The 19,923-nt window shown below is 38.0% G+C and overlaps 1 protein-coding gene across 2 annotated transcripts in view; it reads left to right on the top strand.

Annotated features, from left to right (window-relative positions):
* The window catches only part of fibcd1b (fibrinogen C domain containing 1b), a 307,211-nt gene that overhangs the window by 213,895 nt on the left and 73,393 nt on the right, over positions 1–19,923 (top strand). The window lies entirely within an intron of this gene.

Raw genomic sequence — 19,923 nt, 5'->3', positions numbered from 1 at the left:
AAACTCTCTGAGAAATGTTTCCAGGACCTTGTTGAATCTATGCCACCAAGGATTAAGGCAGTTTTGAAGGAGAAAGGGGGTCCAACCCGGGACTAGCAAGGTCTACCTGATAAAGTGGCCGGTGGGTGTATGTTTTGCTGATCTGAATATGGCCAAAGACGGGCGTGCACAAATAGTCAGCGGCAGTCTGAAACAGCACAAGTTAGAGTCATGCCATCCAAGAGGTATTATGGGAAGTATTATGGGAAAGCATAACACCCTAGTTAAGTCCATTTTGGTATTTTCAGCCTAAGACGCTGAGCAAACCTGTGAACATGCATGAAAAAGTATTTTTATGGGAAGCCATTTTTACACTTTGTGACATGATCACAGGTTCAGGAGAGGAAGCGCGTCCCTCTCAGGAAGTTTAAATATCTTTCACGAGGCTGTCGACCAGACATCACCACACCCACTAGCTTAAAGCTGTCAGCACATTTGGTTTTAGAAGAAGCTGCAGCAGATTAATGAATTCCCTCGAAGCATGTGAAACAGCAGTGAAAAAAGATAAAATTAATTCTCTGAATGGTTTTGGATGGGCTCCTAAATCAGCCCCTAGATGTTTCACTAAAATGTGTCACAACCTGTAAAAAAGTGAGCCGTGATGGATTCGTGTAGCAGGGATTTCAGACTCTTTGTGTTACGAGGCCTCAGTTCTCTATCAAGAACCGCTCTGCGTTCCCTGAGGACTGCTACAGTACACTTCAGAACAAAGGGAAACAAATGGCTCTAACCAGCAAGACGCTGCGTGTGTGTGAATGTGTGAGTGTGGAAAAACGTCTAAAGCACACTTCCAAATATAACTTCAAACAGCCCAGAGTCAATATTTGTTCACCTCGCTGTCTCTCATTCCCAAAAGACACGCTGCTTCCCGTATAGTCTGGCTTAAACAACTGTTTGCCTAAGCAGGGCCAGGCGACTGACAGATGTTTGATCAAGGAAGGATACGTACACTCTGAGAAACTCAAAGTGTCTCTTTTCTTCTCCGTTACCTTCTGAGAATTTAAAAACCCTCTCAAAATATAATCATTCAAATCAAACACTTAAAGCTTTACAAAACCAGAACATAAACAAGTCAGACGTTCACCATCTGTAATCAGGTTTCTGCAGCGTTTGTCTTTGAGTTTGACGCACGGTGACAGCTTAGTTTACACCACAACAGACAAGCTTTTTTTAAAACACTTAACATTTTGTCTCGCTTATGTTAAACTGAGGGGATGATGGATGCTGCTTCTTAGAAATAAAAATAGTAAACTTGTCGGGGAGTGAAAGACACGGCATGAACAAATGAAGGGTTTAAACTAAGGATGGGTGTTGATTAGTGCTGTTAGGCGATTAAAAAAATTAATCTGATTAATTACAGGATTTGTAATTAATTAATCACATTTTAATCTCATATCTGCTCTAGGACATTACAAATTGTAGTATATGACTAATCAAGTCTGTGGCGCTCGTCAATCAAAATCCTGCTCGTTAACTACTGTGGGTGAGAGCTGTGCTCTCTTTGGACGAGAGCTCAGCATGGATATGAGGAGAAGATGTGAGATGACAGAGGCATAGAGAGACGCTGCAAGTCAGAAAAGTTCAGGCAGCTCACGCTCCAACTGAGGATGTGTTGCCGTAGTTCAGAAAGAAAGAGCGTCGCTCGGAGATCATGGAGAGGGTCAAAGGATATAGCGCCCGAGATGAACGCAATCAAAAAAAGTACATTTTGTCTGTTTTTTGGATCGAAAACAGGAAGAGACTTCTTCTGAGGTAGTTTTGGTGTTTATATAGTCAGAGAAAATAAGATTTGGGGGATTTTGTGATCTTAATTTTCTCTGTACAGAAAGAAACTTAAAAGGTTTTCTTTGTCAACAACATTGAATAAAGTTTATAAGTGAAAAAATATGAAATTGGATCTGGATATCGCTGGACGTAAATAAAAATAAGTTCAGGTGTACGGAAGCGTATTGCACTCACTTGAAGAAAAAAAACCCTCAGGTTTTTAAGAGTAATTTATTCTTTGGTTTGTTTGTTTTTTGTAGTAATTAATTTTGTTTTTCTGATTAATATTTTTTTTATTGGTTTGTTTTTTGTTATAATTATTTATGTTTTTATGAGTATTTTTTCTGTTTTCAAATTACTTTTTTCCTGTTTTTCGGGGTAATTTTTTCCTGAAGTATTGAGATACTTAGAAATCCCGCGAGAACCTCAACCTGCTGTTTTTCGCGGTAATTTTTTCCTCCTGTTTTTAAGAGCAATTTTTTCCTGAAGTATTGAGCCATTCGAAATCCTGCAAGAACCTCCAACCTGAAACCTCTAATCTGAAAACAGAAAAAAAAACTACTCATAAAAACAGAAATAATTATAACAAAAAAACAAACCAATAAAAAAAGATATCAGAAAAACAAAACTAATTACCACAAAAAAATTAATCATAAAAACAGAAATAAATATAACAAAACCAAACCAAGATAAAAATATTAATCAGAAAAACAAAATTAATTACCACAAAAACAAACCAAAGAATAAATTACTCTGAAAAACCTGAGTTGTTTTATTTTTTCTTTAAGTGATTGCAATACGCTTCTGTAAAAGCGTATTGTTTTGACTGCAAAAAACAGAAATCTTATCAAGTGTTTTTGTCTTATTTTAGGTAGAAATATCTTTTTAGTCTTAATCTGAGCCACATTCAACTGAACAGTCCAGAAAAATGTCTGATTTCAAGATATTTGAAGGAAAAATGGGGACTGTGATGACCTTAACACACTCGCTAGCCCGGCCAATACCTGTGCACCTGACTTGGCATGTTAGCATAAGCTAATCACAGGTATTTGACACATATCTGGTTAGCAGGAAGCTAACTTGTGTCTTTCTTGAAGTGAGTAAAAGTTGAGCCAACTTCACCCTCATTTAGGAAAAAGTTTTGTTTTTGTTCCTTCATGCTACGTCTGCTATCGTAGCTGCTTTGATTAGCTTCTCCCACTCGCTAATCAACATGCAAAGTCACTTGCGCACTGGGTGCTCTGTGATTAGCTGAGGTAACCACGTTTACTCTCTGCCCAGAAACATCCTGAAACAACCAAAACATCAACATCCAGGCTGAGGAGGGGGTGTCGAGGCAGACACAGACACTGACACACATGTACAGAGCCTCAAAAGTGATGATTGAGCAGGAAGAAAAGATAAAACGTAAAAACACAGAGCATCCGTCAAACATCCGTCAAAGCTTCAACGCACTGGTATGACAATGAATCGTGTGTGTGTGTGAGTGTGTGTGTGTGCACTTGTAAATCGTTGACTAACCGTGTGAGATAGGCAAGGTCGCACCCTGCCATCATCACATAAAAAGAGGACTGTCAAAGTGACAGAGTGCTTAGCACAGCATGATGGAGCTGAGCTACACCCCAGCCTGTCGGCGGGTAAACGCTCCTGTGTGTGTGTGTGTGTGTGTTTGTGTGTTTGTGTGTTTGCATGTTGCACCTGCGCTGACACAGCTTGTAAACGTGAGCAGCTTTAATCCCCGTGTCCCCCTCCCTTTTTAATGCAGTGTACAAGTGTTTGCATATTGGCCTGTGAAAGGATTTGGCGCCTCGTCGCAGATTGAAGCGATACAGCGAGCGGTGACTGATCCTTCCTGGTGTGTTGAGCTGATTGTGATAAACACTCGTGCCTCATTAAGAGATCAGCTCGCTGTGATCCAGAGGAGGCAGGTAGGAGAAGGAGACGCTGGCTGTCTGTCTGTGTGACGGCTCGGCTTAAATAAGGAATGAAGCATTAGCTGCTGCCTTATTAGCGCGCTTTGATGTAGCCTAGCAGTGTTGCAGAGGCTGCTGCAGACTGAGAGATGAGTGGGTTACTCTGAGGAGGCGGAGGGAGACAAAGGAAGAAGAGGGCCCTGATGAAAACATTAAAATCTGATGTGTGCAGAGGGAGAGCTGAGACACAGATAAACACACACTTTAGGGAGCTGCAGTTTCAGCTCATGCTTTTCCTGTTGTCTGGAGCTCATAAATCCAGATGTGGCCAACGATTAAACATTTCTCTTGGATTGTATTTGCCGTTAAATGGTGGCCCTCAGGGGGAATCTGGGATAATGCAGCTGAAGACTCCAGATTTCACTTTCAATCAGCAAAGCTTTAGCATCAGTGCTAATGTATACAACTTTAAAACTCACCGGCACTGATAAGGCTTTGTGGTGCAGAAATCTTAGAGTGTGGGTGCACTTGCAGGTTTTTTTTTTCTGCAATCATAAAAAAAAAATGTGTGGAAAATTCATCAATTTTCCCATAATTCTGACTGTTATTCACACTCAAAGTGTAAAAAACAACCAAATTCTTCCAAGCCACCCACAGACGCCACAGTTTTTATTTCACTTCTTTTCCCCAAAGGTGCCGTGCAGGAATGATAAATGATGACGGAGTAATGCTGGGAGACAGAAGGACGAGAGAGGATAAAAACAAACTCATTCTGAACAAAGGTGGAGAGGTGGGAGCTAGTCATTGCTTTACAAGTCTCAAATAAGTCTCCAGTCATTGATATTGTCAAATCCAAAGTCTCAAAATTGTGACTTGAGTCTAAGTCACATGATTTGAGTCTACACCTCTGCGACTTCATAACTTGAGAACATGGCTGAAATTGTCCTTGGTAGCTTCCCAGTGTGGGTTACTGCCACTCTGAGCAGACTGGTGCTCACAGAAATGTGATCTATATCCTTGTTGTTTGTTGGGAAAACTTGATGTCCTGAAATGACAGAATCACCATCACGTTGGTTGAATACTTTGGATGCCCCCAGACGTAAACAAGGACCGTCAGAGATTCAGCCCAAGATTCAACCTGATGGAAATGTGAGCTGAGCAGCATAGCTAAGTCTTGGTTTTAAGACTCTAGATCAGTGGATAGACCTCTCTGTCTTTGGTTCAAAAACCCCTTCAACTCTGCGTTGTTTCCCAAAAAGTCGACGACTTTTCTGCCTGTATTTATGTGCCGGCGTTTATTGTCTGGACAGGAACGGAATAAGTTCTGCTCAGTCACAGTTAGCTTGTCTCGAAAGCATCCAGACACAACACTACAGATGGGATAAGCTAATTAGCTACCTTGTTCGTTTACAATATTCTGCTGTATTGCCGTGTAAATTCATATGAATGACACTCTGTAATGTCATAAGGATTTACACACAAATCACAGCGTAGTCTTGAAACCATAACATGTAATAAATGTCAACATCAATACACCAATATTGTCTGCAGTGCTGCGTACAACAACTCACCACGGCATATCCTCTCACAGACTGGTTAAACATTACCCTTGCCCGTGGAGTATATGTACTTTGACTGTGAGAGGCGCCATTGAACTAAATGCAGAAATAGAATAAATCCTGTATCATGCAAGTGGAATAAAACGATTGAAACTTTGTCACAAATACGTTGATGTGAACACAGCATTGGGCTACTTATCACTAGCTAACAGCGCTCACTCACCGGGACACCTGCGCCGTTCTCCTCTGGTTCTCCTCACACCATAGTTATATGTTTCAGAAACAGACGGGTGACATCAGCGAGACTACGTCCATGTTTTATACAATCTACGGTTTCTTCCTAAGAATTATTTCATTTGACTCTTCATTAAGATAGTTAAGATGCATTTAGATGGATAGATGCAGAGCTCAGGAGTGGCCTATATACATATATATAAATATTTAAAGTTATATATAGTTATTAGTTAATGGTGTGCCGATCAGTCTAAATAATTGATTTTTTTTTAATGGCAACGTTTGGGTCAGTATTGATCAATACTTGGGTGATAAGATTGATACTTAAGTTTCGATTTCTCTTCTCTACACAAGCTCCTCTCTACTGCTCATGTGCGCATATCTTTCTGTCTTTAGATAGATAGATAGATAGATAGATAGATAGATAGATAGATAGATAGATAGATAGATAGATAGATAGATAGATAGATAGATAGATAGATGGCTATAGCTGCTGTGCAGAGGGGGTTTCCCTGATACAGTCGTACTTGATATTCTGCCTCAGAGTTACAAACAAAGCTGAAGATCCTCAACATAAGGACAAAACATCCCTTAGGTTATAATGACTCATAGATCACTGATACTTGATGTCTGATTCTCCTTCTTTCAAAGAGAGAAAAGTAGGAAAGTGAAATAAAAGAGACAAAGTGATAGAAGTTTCGAAGTAACTCCAGGTGTATCATCTTCCACTTACAGCTACTGAGAACCCAGAACCAGGTGTTCATCATAGATCCAAGAACTGTGACGGATCAGCACTAAAGTGTTCAGTCTACAGAAATAAAACGGTGTAGTAAAGTATAGAGTTTGTTTTGAAGCGTACACTCGTCCTGACATCTGTTGGAGTCAGGGAAACCAATCTGGGACATATGCTGTGAGTCGTGAGTGGAGCTGGAGTGGGTGGTGTAAGCAGTAATCACAACAGATAGGAGTAACAGGTTAGGACAACCGGCTGTCAATCAGGCAGACGTGACCTGGAACGAACCTTTCCTTGAAGAGCAACAGCGTAAGTTTTTGCTAGAAGCAGAAAAAAATCATGTTTTCCTTTTTTAGCAGAGTTGAATGAATGAAAACAGTTCAGATCCTACAGTGCAGTCAGGGTACCACAGGATGACAGAGCAGCCTCAGTACTTTGAACTGATGAACGCTACTGACATAGTTTACAACATAAGATTTTTCCCCCTCGCTAACACATTATCACATCAACTAATAAGATTCATTTATTGTAAACTTGGAGTAAAAGTTGCTGTGATTCTTAAGTTACAGTCTATTTTGGGAGCTATCAAATGTTTTCTAAAATCTTCAGAAGAGACTTTATATTACAACAAATGTTGTCAATGTTGGTCAGTGTGAAGCCAAGGTAGTTACAGCCCCACCTGCTGACTGGCTGCAGTATATAAGCAGTACAACACATTTTCAAAAGACGTCCTTCTTTCAATCAGTATTAAGTTTTTCACTGCTCCCTTGTGTTTTTGCCAAGCCTGTGCGCATTAGCGTCACAAACTGATAACGGTAGAATTTCCTCATTGAATGCTATTTTGTCCCTTTTGGTACACCATAGATAAGCTGCTGCAGCGTATTCCTGCTTCCCTCGACAGAAGAAATGGAAAATTTCCAACGTATCATTTTTTTGTTGTTGTTTATTTGTTTTTGTTTTGTTTTGTTTTTTTCTTTTGCTTTTTTGTTTTTGTTGCCTTGGTATTAGTTATCAAGGTTTTTATTTTTTATTCATTTTTATTTATTTATTTTTTTAAGGCCAGTTAGTTAATTAATTTAGTAAGTAGTGGAGAAAGCCAACTCTTTTTGTTGTTTTTTGTTTTGTGTTTTTTGTTTTTTGTTGTTTTTTTGTTTTTTGTTTTGTTTTGGGTTTTTTTTTTTTTTTTGGAGCAAGCCAATTGTTTTTTTTTTCTTTTTGTTTCTTTTTTTTAGGTAGAGTTAAGCAAGGTAATGCTGTAATTTTCTTATTCATTTTTTATTCTTTTTATTTAGTTTTTTGTTGAGCAAACCAAATCCTTTTCTTAGGCAAGCCGATTTTATTTATTTTTATTTGATTTATTTATTTTCTTCTTTGTTTGTTTTTTTTGTTGTTTTTTTGTTTGTTTTTGTTTTTTTTTTGGGTTTTTTTTGTTTTTTTTTTGTTTGTTTGTTTGTTTTAGGGGTTTTTGGAGAAAGCCAATTGTTTTTTTTGTTTTTTTTTTCTTTTTTTTTAGGTAGAGTTAAGCAAGGTAATGCTGTAATTTTCTTATTCATTTTTTTTTTAATTTCGTTTTTTTGTTGAGCAAACCAACTCCTTTTTTTAGGCAAGCCGATTTTATTTTATTTTATTTTATTTATTTATTTTTTTTTGAGCAAGCCAATTCCTTTTTTCTTGTTCTCTTTTTCTAAAGTTAAGTCAAGTTCAGCAAGCCAATTCTGTATTTTTTATTTTTCATTTTTTTATGTATTTTCAGTTTCTTTTTAGTTGAGCAAGCCTACTCTTTTTCTTTTCTTTTCTTTTTTCTTTGGGCAAGCCCAATTTTTTTTGTTTGTTTCTCTGGGGGGGGGGGGGGGGGGGGGGGGTTCCAGCAAAAATCATAACCCTACCCTACGCCATCATTCAAGAGGGAACATTGGTCAACTTATGAATTTAAAATAAACATTTAAAAAGATAGATTTGCCAACAGTTGTTAGTTCTCATCAAGAAGCAACATCTGGCTCAAAAAATGAAGCCTATGCAAAAGTGCTACAAGATGCTGTTAATCAAGAATCCACTTGAGGTTGACTCCAGAAAGCCCAGAAACCACCCACCTAGGATCGTTTGATTGTCCAATCAGAGACAGAGCTCAGCTCATGTGACAGATTGGTGCCCTGTAGCTGTTAGGAAGGAAACTCACAGCTGGCATCGTATCCAACATGGCTGCGTCCGTGATCCATAGTTCTTATCCTGGTGACTAATATCAAAGTGTTTTATTTTACTTTATTTCAAAGCTTAGTTTTTGTATAAGCAACATGTAGTAAATCTGTTCTGTTGTAGAATACATATTAAGTTGCTGTTGCTACATAATGTTTTTCTCCCACTGTGGAGAGGCAGTGTTTTCGCTCTGAATAGATGAAATTAAGTGAAGCAGTCCTTTCTTCATCCAGTCAAAGATCGTCTGCTTGATGTTTTTCCTCTGGGTCAGTCTAACACAACCTCTTTTTCTCCGGCCCAAAGTTTTCTGTGAAATGAAAGATACACGAGGAGTTCGTCTTTCTTCTGAATATTCTGTCTCGTCACCGTCCTTTGGTTTACGTTTGTAAAGCCAACAGAGAGTGTCGAGAGGGGCGAAGGGAGAAGAAAAGAAGAGACATTAGCACCGGGTGATGTGGATTCCTGTCAGGGGAAATTGGTCGGTATATCTCCAGCGCCGTAACTCACGCCCTGGAGACGGTCTGACCACGGATGGAGGAGGAATGAGGGCAGATAGGACATAAAACAAAGGAGCTGTCATTATTCGGCCCTGAGCTCCTTCAAAACACACACACACGCTCACACACACACACACACACATTCTGCCTACCTGCACAGAAAGAGCAGATTGGATTAAACCAATAAAACAGAAACACAAACACACATATGTTCCCATACAGGAAGTGTGTGTTCACGTGTTGCAGCCCGGCTTGTCACTGATGCATATCAAAGTACACACACCCACCCACACACACACACACACACACTCTGACAGGAATAGAGCCGTCCTTCTACCTGTTTTCAAATGCCATTTAAATAAAACCCTGCAGCTTCTGGTAATGTCTTTTATTTTACTATTTTATTTGTTAAAAGGGAAGGACTAAAAATGACCGCCGTATAAATAATGAATGAGAGTGAATATATCAGAGTGCAGTGTGTGGCTGTGTTATCAAACGGAGCTTTTATCAGAAGTACTGCAATCACACTCAAATATTCAATCCAGCTAAGAAGTGAAATGTAAAAGTTTCAGACTGAATGTACGACTGTGTGCTTGTTCCCTCTTTTAGAGACTGGGAGTGCCTCCTCAGCCTCCTCAGCCTCTCTCAGCGCTGGATACGGGCTTTTTAGTGCCTCTGTGCAGCTCACGGGCCGTTCAATATTTTATTTCTGTTGGTTTATTGGTTTGAAAATAAAAACAGGAAACCCAGGACGGTTTTCCAGTTGGATCTGTGGATGTCATGCAAAGCAAAGAAACTGAAAAGTTATAATCTGAAGCAGTGGTTCCCAACCTTTACCAACTCAGGGCCCAACTGTGAAGTCTCTAACGTTTCCTGATTTTCAGCAAACTTTTCGAATGTTGTGGCAGAATTTTCTCCAAGTTTCTCCCACACATCATTCCCAGAAACTGGCGGTGGTAATCCCTGCCTTTCTCATCTGGATTAGCATAGCATTTGGTCCAAATATTCATGGCCTGTGCACAACCATGAACTGATCTCTTGAATATTCCTGTGGCTCAAAATGTGACCAAAGAGCTACAAGATTTTTCAGTCTCACACAGATAAGTAAACTAATCTCTCAAAAAGACTCAAAGTCGCACATTAAAATTTCAAAGTGTGGTTTCTTTTGGCGAACCTCAGTGGGATACTCACTTTTTAACATGTAAAAAAGTGTTTAGAGGACATCACTTTCAGACCTTTATTTAAAAAACAAAATAATCTGCTAGCATAAAACCTGCTGTGCTCAGTAGAGGACATCCTAAGCTTTCCAGTGACATTTGATGTGATAAAATTAATCCCAAGGGTGTTCAACCTGTGGCTCTGGAGCCTCATGTGGCTCTTTGACTCCTTTGCAGGCTCCTTGTAGCTTTAAAAAAAAGTAATAAATAAAGAATTTGTATTTTTTGTACAAAGGGTATTGGTGATTTAAGACACTTATAATAATTAAATAATCCCTACACATACATATGTGTAATCAAATTCAATAATTATTAAAAAAAATGAATTTATGGGATTTTTTTAAAATATTTATATTCCAAAATAATTTTTTGAAAAATTAAAAATGTGGTAATATTTTCAATTTTTATAAATTCAAAACCTTTACCTTATTTTTGCAAAAAAAATAATAATAATCATTTCAAAGTATTTTCAATTTTACACTTTTTTTTTTAAACTTCAAAAATATTTGCATGTTTTTATTTACTTTTTTCAATCTGCAAATTTTTTGAATCGTAAAATTTTAACTATTTTTTTTAATTCTTATATATATATATATATTTTTAAATTAATTCTTACTACCTCAATTTCTCTTTTTTTTAAAAAATTAAAATCTTTTTGGCACGTTTGGAATTTTTTCAAACTTCCACTTTTTATCTTAATTTTTTTTTTTTTTTGTACATTTCTACAAATTTAAATAATAAATTAAATATAAAAAACTAAGACATTAGATAAACGATTTTATAAGTTAAACAAACGTATAGATAAGATAATTATTCACCAGATTTTCACTATGTATAGTTATAGTTTATAGTTTAGTATAGTTTTATGCACTATAGTCTTTTTTTTTTTTTTTTTTTTTTAAGGTAAAGTAGATTTTTGGATCCAGATCAATATTTTTTTTAGAATTTTTGATGTTCGTTTTGTATTTTTTACTCACTTAAACCAACAATTTTCCCAGTGTCCTCCACGACGGACCTGGGGACTTGTTAGATCTATATTTTCATGTGAAACTTCAGGTGACAGAGGATTGATATACTGACAAATTGACCTTCAAGACCCCATCAATACACATGCACATGGGTACATACATATATACATAGCTAAATCCAATTTTAGTTTAAAGTCTTAACTGATTTTTCCAGATTTGAGGACATTTATACACATGGAAAGAGAGGGCAAACAATCCACAACTGTTACAAGCTAACTTTAAGATAGGAAATGATTTATGTTTAGTAATAATCAATAAAAAACTCCTGGTTCCTCCTTCAAAAATGACTTTTACTGACTAACTTTTCTTCTTATGGGCCTCAGTAGATTATGAATGTTTAAATAGCAGAAATCTTAAAGCAGCACCTGAAATCCACGTGCTCTTTCAGCCTTTAAACCAACAATGAAACCAGGTTGTTTTTTGTCGTTCATGTGCCTGAGAAAAAAAAAAGAAAAAGCAGGCTACCGCTGAAAGGCAGGAATAACCTCTTTTTACTTCAGCACTTACAGAAACTGTACTTGTGTGTGAGTGTGTGTGTGAGTGTGTGTGTGATGGAGAGGGGGGAGGGGGTATTTGTGGATGATTGTGTTTCCTCTTCTGTTGGCGTTCGCTGCTGCTGCTGCTGCTGTGTTTGGAACACATCTGTCTTTCTGATAGGATTATAAAACATTCACCAACAGATGTTTTCAGCCCTCTTTGAAGATAGCAGCTCTGCAGACTGCCGTGGATTTACCAGGCCGAGCTGACTCTATCAGCATATCATCAATATTCCTAACGACGTAATCACATTGTTAGCAAATGAAAGGAAAGAAGTGATTTGTTCAGCCTCTCGTCTAACATTTTCCTGTCTCTTCCCTGTAAATATGTGCGTTCTCATTGTGTTAAGAGCACCTCGTACGTGTATATCTAAATAAATTCCTTATGGCTGATGTTTTAATCACTCTCTGAGGTTGTTACCAATTATTTTCAGTTAGTCTGCACTCGCAAGTGACATCTGCTGCCAAAGCACCGAGCACATAAACATAGTGTGCTAACAGTGTGTAAATGCCAGGAGCTAACAAGCTATTGGCGCCATTCCTGTTTTCCACCCACTCACATGCCAGATTGTAAATCTCCCCCAACCAGCTTCAGAGGGCCTGAGTGGATTCTTCCCTGTGTTCTGGTCTGTCAGTCAGGGTGTCCGTCTGTGCACGCTGTGCGCTCTCGCGGTCGTTGACAGAAATCCTGCTGAAGAGCTTAAGGCGGCTTGTTAAGTAGCCTTCATCTACTGCCGAGATTACAGGGAGCTTACTGCGATCGTGCCAGTGCGAGAGCGTTTCAGCAAGTGTCGGATGTGATGGTCGGTGAGGATTGGAGATCGTCTCGTTAACGCTGTCGGGCCACGTTGGTTCACCTCGGAGCAGAGTTTGTGAATGAGAGGAAAAGCAGGAAAACAGAACAATGCTTTGTTTTTCTTTTTATCTTCTGTTTCCACGTCTCGATCCCTGGGACCCAGTGTCAACAAGGTTTCCAAAAGATAAAACATGGTTACTGTAGAAAGGAGTGATAGGAGCGTGCTCAGCTCTGACTGTGATGACAGGATGACTCCAGGACGCTGATGTTGACCCAACACATGATGACAAATAATGACAAGAGCTGCGCAGGGTGTGTCGAGGGCAATGATACGACCAAAACAGCACACAGCATACACCAACAACCAGAGTCCTCACTCTCAGACCTGGAAAACTCACAAAATCACACCAGTCAAAAAAGTAGTCGACAACTTTAACAGTGAGTTTGCATTTTCCCTTTTCTGAATATTTTTGGCGGCAAATTCTTCCTCACTTGTTGAGTCGTTGAGCTGTTTTGTGCTCCACCAAGTCACAAACTTTTAGAGCTTTGGATTTAAAAAAGAAGTCATCAGTGTGTGCCTGAAAATTGGCACCAGGAATAAATCTGATTGCTCTTTATTTGCAGAATGAAAAGTTGGTGAATTAGTGAATTGAACAGACTTTGGAGGGATATCTGGTCTAGAACATGCTTTGCTTTAGTTAGCACTGAAATGCTACGAGACAATTTGGATTTGATGTGTTTAATGTGAAGTTTCCAGCAGATTCTGTTGTCTGCTATTTAATCTTTCCATATCCACATCCACCCTCTATTGTTTATTTATTCGTTTTTAAATAATGTAGAATAATCTTGCCAACAAACCACGATTAATTGCTGCAACAGTATACTCTAACCATCAACAAAATTCAGTAATTAGTGCTGAAATTCCCTAAGAGCTGGGTCTTAGACCGTCTGACTCATTCTCCCCCTGAGGACAAAGAGGAGAAGGCTCAGATTAAGGGTCTAAATGTTCCCTGAACAGATGAGTCTTCAGACATCTCTTAAAGTAGAAAGGGACTCTGTGGATCGTATAGAGTTAGGTAATTCATTCACCATTTGGGAACAACAGAGGAGAAGAGTCTGGCTAGAGATTTGGAGCCACATATAGATATCTTCCCCATGGTGTTCCCCAGGGCTCTTTTCTTAGACCACTGTTATTCCTTATCTATTTGTTTTATTTCCCTCTGCATATAAAGCCACCTGATTTTTTTTTTTTTTTTTTTTTGCAACACCTAGAGACGACCCACAGACCTTAATGCATGTTCAGTTGTTAAACAAACAGGACTATTACTCCTAACGTTCTGTTGTGGAACAGCTCGTTTGGCTGCAGCGTTAGCAACATGCACGACTGCAAATAATCAGCCAGTTAACTAATTGCACCTAGAGATCAGAGACGCCGCGGCTCCCCAAGGTTCTATTCTAGGACCATTAATATTACAACACTTATTTTTGCATTACCAAGCAGCAACCCCTGATCATTAAAAAAAATGATGCATAAGTGTAAAATCTGCAAATCCTTATTAACAGCAGGACAAAATCTGTTTACAACCTGGTTTGAAAACATTGTTTTGGTCTTTGTGGCTCATCGCTGTTAATTTGATTTTTTTTTTCTTTTTTTTTTTTTTTCAAACTTTGACTTCATTTTTGTCATTTTTTCAGATTTTAAAATTTTACCAAATTTCTTACACTTTTTTTCTTTAATTTGCAAATATTTTATTACATTTTTTTTTTTTAAATGGCAAATTTTTGGAATCACAAATTTTTGAAACTTTTGCAAATATTTGTAACTGATTTTTTTTTTTTTAATTCTTAAAAAAGTGTAATTTTTTTATTTTATTATTTTCAAATTTTTTGTTATAATTTTTTTATTTCAAAACCTTTTTGGAAGTCTTGGATAAAAAATTTGGGGGTTCAAAAACTTTTTGAGATTTCAAATACTTTTAAAATGTATGTAATTTTTACATATTATTACTTCTGAAAATGTAAATAGTGAATTAATTATTAGCAAAACAAACAAACTAAGAAACTCCTGAGCCATAGCCTCACTGCAGGTCACCCTTAAAATAAATCCCCATTATAAAAACTCTGAAAAATATAGATGACAACACAAGACACATTATGGAATGATAGACACTGGTCTGTGTGTTTGTGTGTGTTTGTGTGTGTGTGTCTATTTTTTAAGTAGAATACGAGCAGCCAATGCCTGATGATACGTCTGTAGGTCAGCTTTTTAAAGGTTTTGTTCTTCACTTTGGGAAAAATTGAGACCTTGTAAAACCCTTAAAATAAAACGAGTGCTGTGTCTCATCTGCTGTTTTTAGTGTTGTGTGTGTCAGGCTATAATGTCACCTGCCCCACACACACACACACACACACACACACCCGAACAGGACAAGTCTGAGTGCTCCTGACCTTGACGGGAACAACTTTGATGTCAGCCGCTGCCCTCCAGCCAGACTCTGTGTGAGGATTTGTCAGTGTGGATGTTAAGCTGCTTCCCAGTGGAAACTGTGTTTGCGTCACTTTGTGTTTGGAGCAGTTTTGTCAGGTGATACGGTAGCCTAGCTTTGGGAAACATAAGCGTTTAAGCCACAGTATAAACATGTGCTTTAACAAAAACAAAAAAACAAAAAAAGGACTGAGAAATGGGCTGAAATTTCTTGCCTAATGACTGAAATGGAAAAGCTGTTGTTGTTTTTTTGGCAGGAACAGTTTTTCTTGTCCTTTCTTTTCTGCCTCTGTGCTGACCAGTCCTTGGAGCAGGTCCTTTATGAGTAACCACAGTGTAAGAGTCAGAGCGGTTAGTAATGTCTGTTTATCTGCCTCTTGGCTGCATATTTCTGCGTGTTGCTCACTTGCGTGTTTTCAATGTTAAGACAGGCTGGAAGCAACAGAAGTTGTTCATGGTACCCACAAACTTCATCACGGACTTTTCCACCCACACGCTTATATAATTCAGAAGAGACAGAACAGGAAGAATGACAGACATAGACATAAATTTAAAGTATGTGTTTTCTTATTTGTTATTTTTTAGTTTGAAAGTATCACTAAAACATCATTGAATGTAGATGGATATAACACAACAGTTTGAATTATTTTCCTATTAGAAGTTTATCTTCCCCATGGTGTTCCTCAGGGCTCTATTCTTGGACCGTTATTATTCCATATCTTTGTTTGTTTGTTTGTTTGTTTGTTTTTTTGCCTCATGGATATCAGTCCTCGATTTCATCGAGCAGCAACTCCTGATCATTAAAAATGAAGCTGATGCATGATTGTCAAAATCTGCAATTCCTCAAGTGTCCACTTGAGACTGGCTGTAATATAAATTCAGTTTACAACCTAGGTTAAAAAAACCCTGTTTTGGTCTCTGTGGCTCTTTGCTGTTTTTTTATGTAGTTATTTATTTATTTTTTTAAAAAGTGAACGTCTCTCTATTAAGTAGTATAACTTGGAGTCCTACTCACATTTGTGAAATAAGGGTCTTGAATGAGCTTGGTTAAACAATTTATCCATTTATGAAATTGAACGATCGTTTAAAAAAAATAGGTTTTTGCAATTTTTTTATATATTAACATTTTGTGTAATATTAGCATTTTTTAATTTCCAAACTTTTACTTATTTTTATCTAATTTTAACTTTTTATTTTTTTTATTTAAATATGTATATTTATTTTATTAAAAAAAATGTCTTTTTTTGTTTAATAAATTTCATTTTTTACTGTTTTGCTAATTTTTTTGAAGTCACACAATTTAGGAAATTTTACAAATTTGTGAAATTTCTTTTTCTTCAAATTCTTGAAATATTTTTGAAAAATCTTAAATTTTTTTCAAATGTTCAAATAAAAAAAATAATAATTTCAAAATCTTCTTGAAAATTTTGCACACGTTTTTGAGTTTTGAGATTAAAAAAAACTATTGAAATTTTTTGCACATTTTAAAAACTATTTTTTTTACATTCTGCAAATTTAAAACATGACAATATAAAATTTTAGACATTTTATGTACAATTTCATACAATTAACAAACTTTAGTTGAGATAAGTTTCAGTTTCAGTTCATTTAAGACAAAGAAAAAAGTTGAAAATAAAAACAGTAAATTTAGGGGTACATCATACCACAGTTGCTTATAAATACTGAATAAAACATTCAGCGTGTCTGAAAAAGTATTAACCAGATTTTAACTATGTATAGAATTTTAAACACTCTTTAGTCTCAGTAGTGAAGCTTATTAGATTTTGTGGCTTTTTCTGTAAATCTTTGCTATTTTTTTGATGTGTTGTTAAAAATCTGTTGGACAGCATACAAGATAGAATTATGACCCTTTTGGCCTTCCATATAATATAGAACTACTTCTCATTGTTGGCGTTTTGAGTGGTTTTCTTGAGTGGGTGATATGACTGTTTTTGCCTTCTGTTCAAAAATACCAACATGAAGCTTCAACACACGAAGGCCTCCTTTGATGCACACCTGCCGTGCTGTAAATAGACACTCCTCCAGCATTGTCCCCATCTCACTAAATCTACTAAGTCTCTCCACTTCCCTCTTTTCAGCACTAGCAGCCCCTCTCGAAATGAGAGCAGAATGATTGGTGTCTCTGCGAGCTCCAAGTCTCAAAGGAACACACACAAACACTCACACACTTACACAGAGAGGGACCTTCAGGGTCAACATGCAATTAAACCTCCGAGGAGCTCTCCAGCCGTACGAGCTGCTGTACACGCAGGGAGGCAGGGAGTCAGCGGGACCCGAGTGTTAACCCTAATCTGAACCGAGCTGCTTTCTGGTTAACCTGTCGCATTAGAGCACTTCTCCACGAGAGCGCCTGCCACCCTCTGAGTGTCGCAGTGATTCAGAAGAGCAGGTCCTGCTGCTGTCTCAAGTTTTCTGTCAGGGCAGGGCCAGAGAGAGGCGCTTATTATTTCAAACATTCAGGTCGAGACTCATCCCTTTAACGTGCTTTCACACCTCAGCTAATGGAAGAAAAAGTGCCTTAATGATATTTCCATCCAACTGTGCAGCCTGTGAAGAGCGGAAAGCGTCTTCTTGTATCAACACAACAAAGAAAATATGTCAGATTTTCTTTTCTTTGGTGTAAATTTTTCTGAAGAGGAGTTTTTTCTTGAAGTTTGTTGTGATTTATTGGCCTGAGGGGGCACTTTTATGCAGTTTCCTCGCCTCTTAAACTGCACAGTAATACAGCGAGTGCCAGGGGAGGGAGGAAAAACAATTAAGAATGAATCAGAAGGAAAAAACCTCATGTTATCATTCTCCACTCTGCGCTATTTCAGCGTGAATGGAGGAGAAAAACAGGACAGAGGAAAAAGGAGGAAGATTAGGAAGCTGGAAGGTCGTTACTTGAAGAAATTATTGTTGTATTTTTTAACTGCTGTGAAGAAAAATCTACTGTGATGCAGTAAAAAAAAAAAAAAAATTTATTCCCACAATTGATTGGATTATTACTTTGTATGGCTCATTTGTTGGTCGTGGACACCAAACTTTTTGTGTCTTCAGTGATATTTTTACTATTTTTTCTTCTGTGTTTGTCTGGAGATCCTACATGTAACCATGGCTGCATTGTTTACATGTGAAACCAGCTGTTAGCAGCCTGTAGCGTGTCAATGCTAAGTGGTGCTAGGCCGGATGTTTCCCCACAAGGTGAGGAGAAGGCTGGCTGACTGGACAATGATGGACAAGCTGTCAGCATCTATTTTCTTATGGACCTTTCTGCACCTTCTATACACTTTCTTACTTTTGTTTTTTTGATTGCTGCTGTGACTCCTCCTGAATTTACAGACTAAATGTTCAGCTCCCAGAGCAAACCTGATAAACAGCATCTGGTTAGCATTAGCATCTCGGACAAGAAGATAGAGGATCAGCATTGGTCAGGACAAAAATCTAACCTCCTTTTACCATCTTTACCAAGAGTGTGTCTCTGGATTTACACTGAATCATTCAGCACAACGTAGCCAACCTTTGTTACCTTGGCTATTACAGATAATCTAATGGAGCTAAGCTCCAGAAGCTAACGTTAGCTTAACTAGAGCCCTTTGGAAACAGCCAACAATGATGTACAATCACCAAAGAACAAAAAACTAGAACAAAACAGGCAGAAAATATCCAACTGTATTGGAAGGCTATACTCACTGTGATTGGCTTATCACATTTGTGGGCGGGACTTAGCCATACGTAAATTGTGGGATGACGATATCAAACCATTCATGCATTTTTAATAGAGTAGAAACAGAAAATGATGCAGGACTCTACAGAAAGAACTGCTTACCACCCGGAGCAGCTCGTCTCTGACGCTCCAGCACAGAGACGGTGATTTTATTAACTGTGTTAGCGTGAACATCTGTGCATTAAGCTGTTCAGTAGTTACACTTGGCACATAAAAGAGAGCAACTCCCAGCCTTGTGTATTAAAGATTGATAGTATTATTTATATTCACTGTATACAGCACATTAATATTGAAACCTGCTGCATGAGGATGCCCACACGCTAAATATACAGAGATACAGAAACAGCATGTTCATGCAGCAGTGCAGAATCTCAAACCACGCATTGTTTCGAGTTTTTAAAGAGGTAAGACTGAGGTAAAACTCAGGAAAACTGTTGTCCATGTTACCCAACAGGTAAAACTACTGACGACTGTGACACCAGCAACCAGGGCAAATCCTCCGAGTCTTTTACGCAACATCGTTTTCTTTGTTTATGCTGACTTGACACCTCGCTCGCAGCTCTCTGCAAACTATGAACGCTGTACAAGCCTGGAAGAAAGGAAATGTCACAGGGTTGCTGGATGTGTGCGAGAGATTTAAAAGCAGTAGAAATGGATGTCAACTTCGTGGTGCGGTGAAGGAAAAACTGTGAGGTGAACAGGCTCAAGGGTAGCGGCTGGATTGTAGTTTTTCTTGCAGAATGCGGTGAGTGCGGCAGAGATAGCAGAGACTTCATCCTTTAGGGGATGTTTTTCTTGGAGATTCAAGTTATTTTGGCACTCTGCAGAGAGATTGTGTGTGTTGGAATAATTAGTTTCATGATAATCCTCAGTTTGTGTCCACTCATGGCATTTTTTCACTCCAGAGCAAGTCTCACCAGCGCGTCCTGTTACTTGGTTGCAAAAGTTTTTTTTACGTCACTTCTACTTCCCTCGACATAAGGAGGTTTAAAACCGATTCGTGTGCTTTGTATTTGCTTATATTCACAGATATTGATGTAAACAAAAGAATCATGTCCCAGCATTATTGTGATTTGGGGGATTTGTGTCCCTTTTACTATATTTAAAAAAAAAAAAAGTGATATGAGAAGCCCCGCCCCTTCTTAATGTTGATTGGGTAGTAAGGGAGGAGCGACACTGAAGAAGACTACAGTTTTAAAAGT

The sequence above is a fragment of the Halichoeres trimaculatus genome, unplaced genomic scaffold (assembly GCF_033239565.1).
Source record: "Halichoeres trimaculatus isolate MK-OKI-2021-1 unplaced genomic scaffold, fHalTri1.1 fHalTri1_scaffold_16, whole genome shotgun sequence".
Taxonomy (NCBI): Eukaryota; Metazoa; Chordata; class Actinopteri; order Labriformes; family Labridae; genus Halichoeres; species Halichoeres trimaculatus.
Note: the sequence above shows the minus strand (reverse complement) of the source record. Positions and strands in the feature narration are given on the sequence as shown.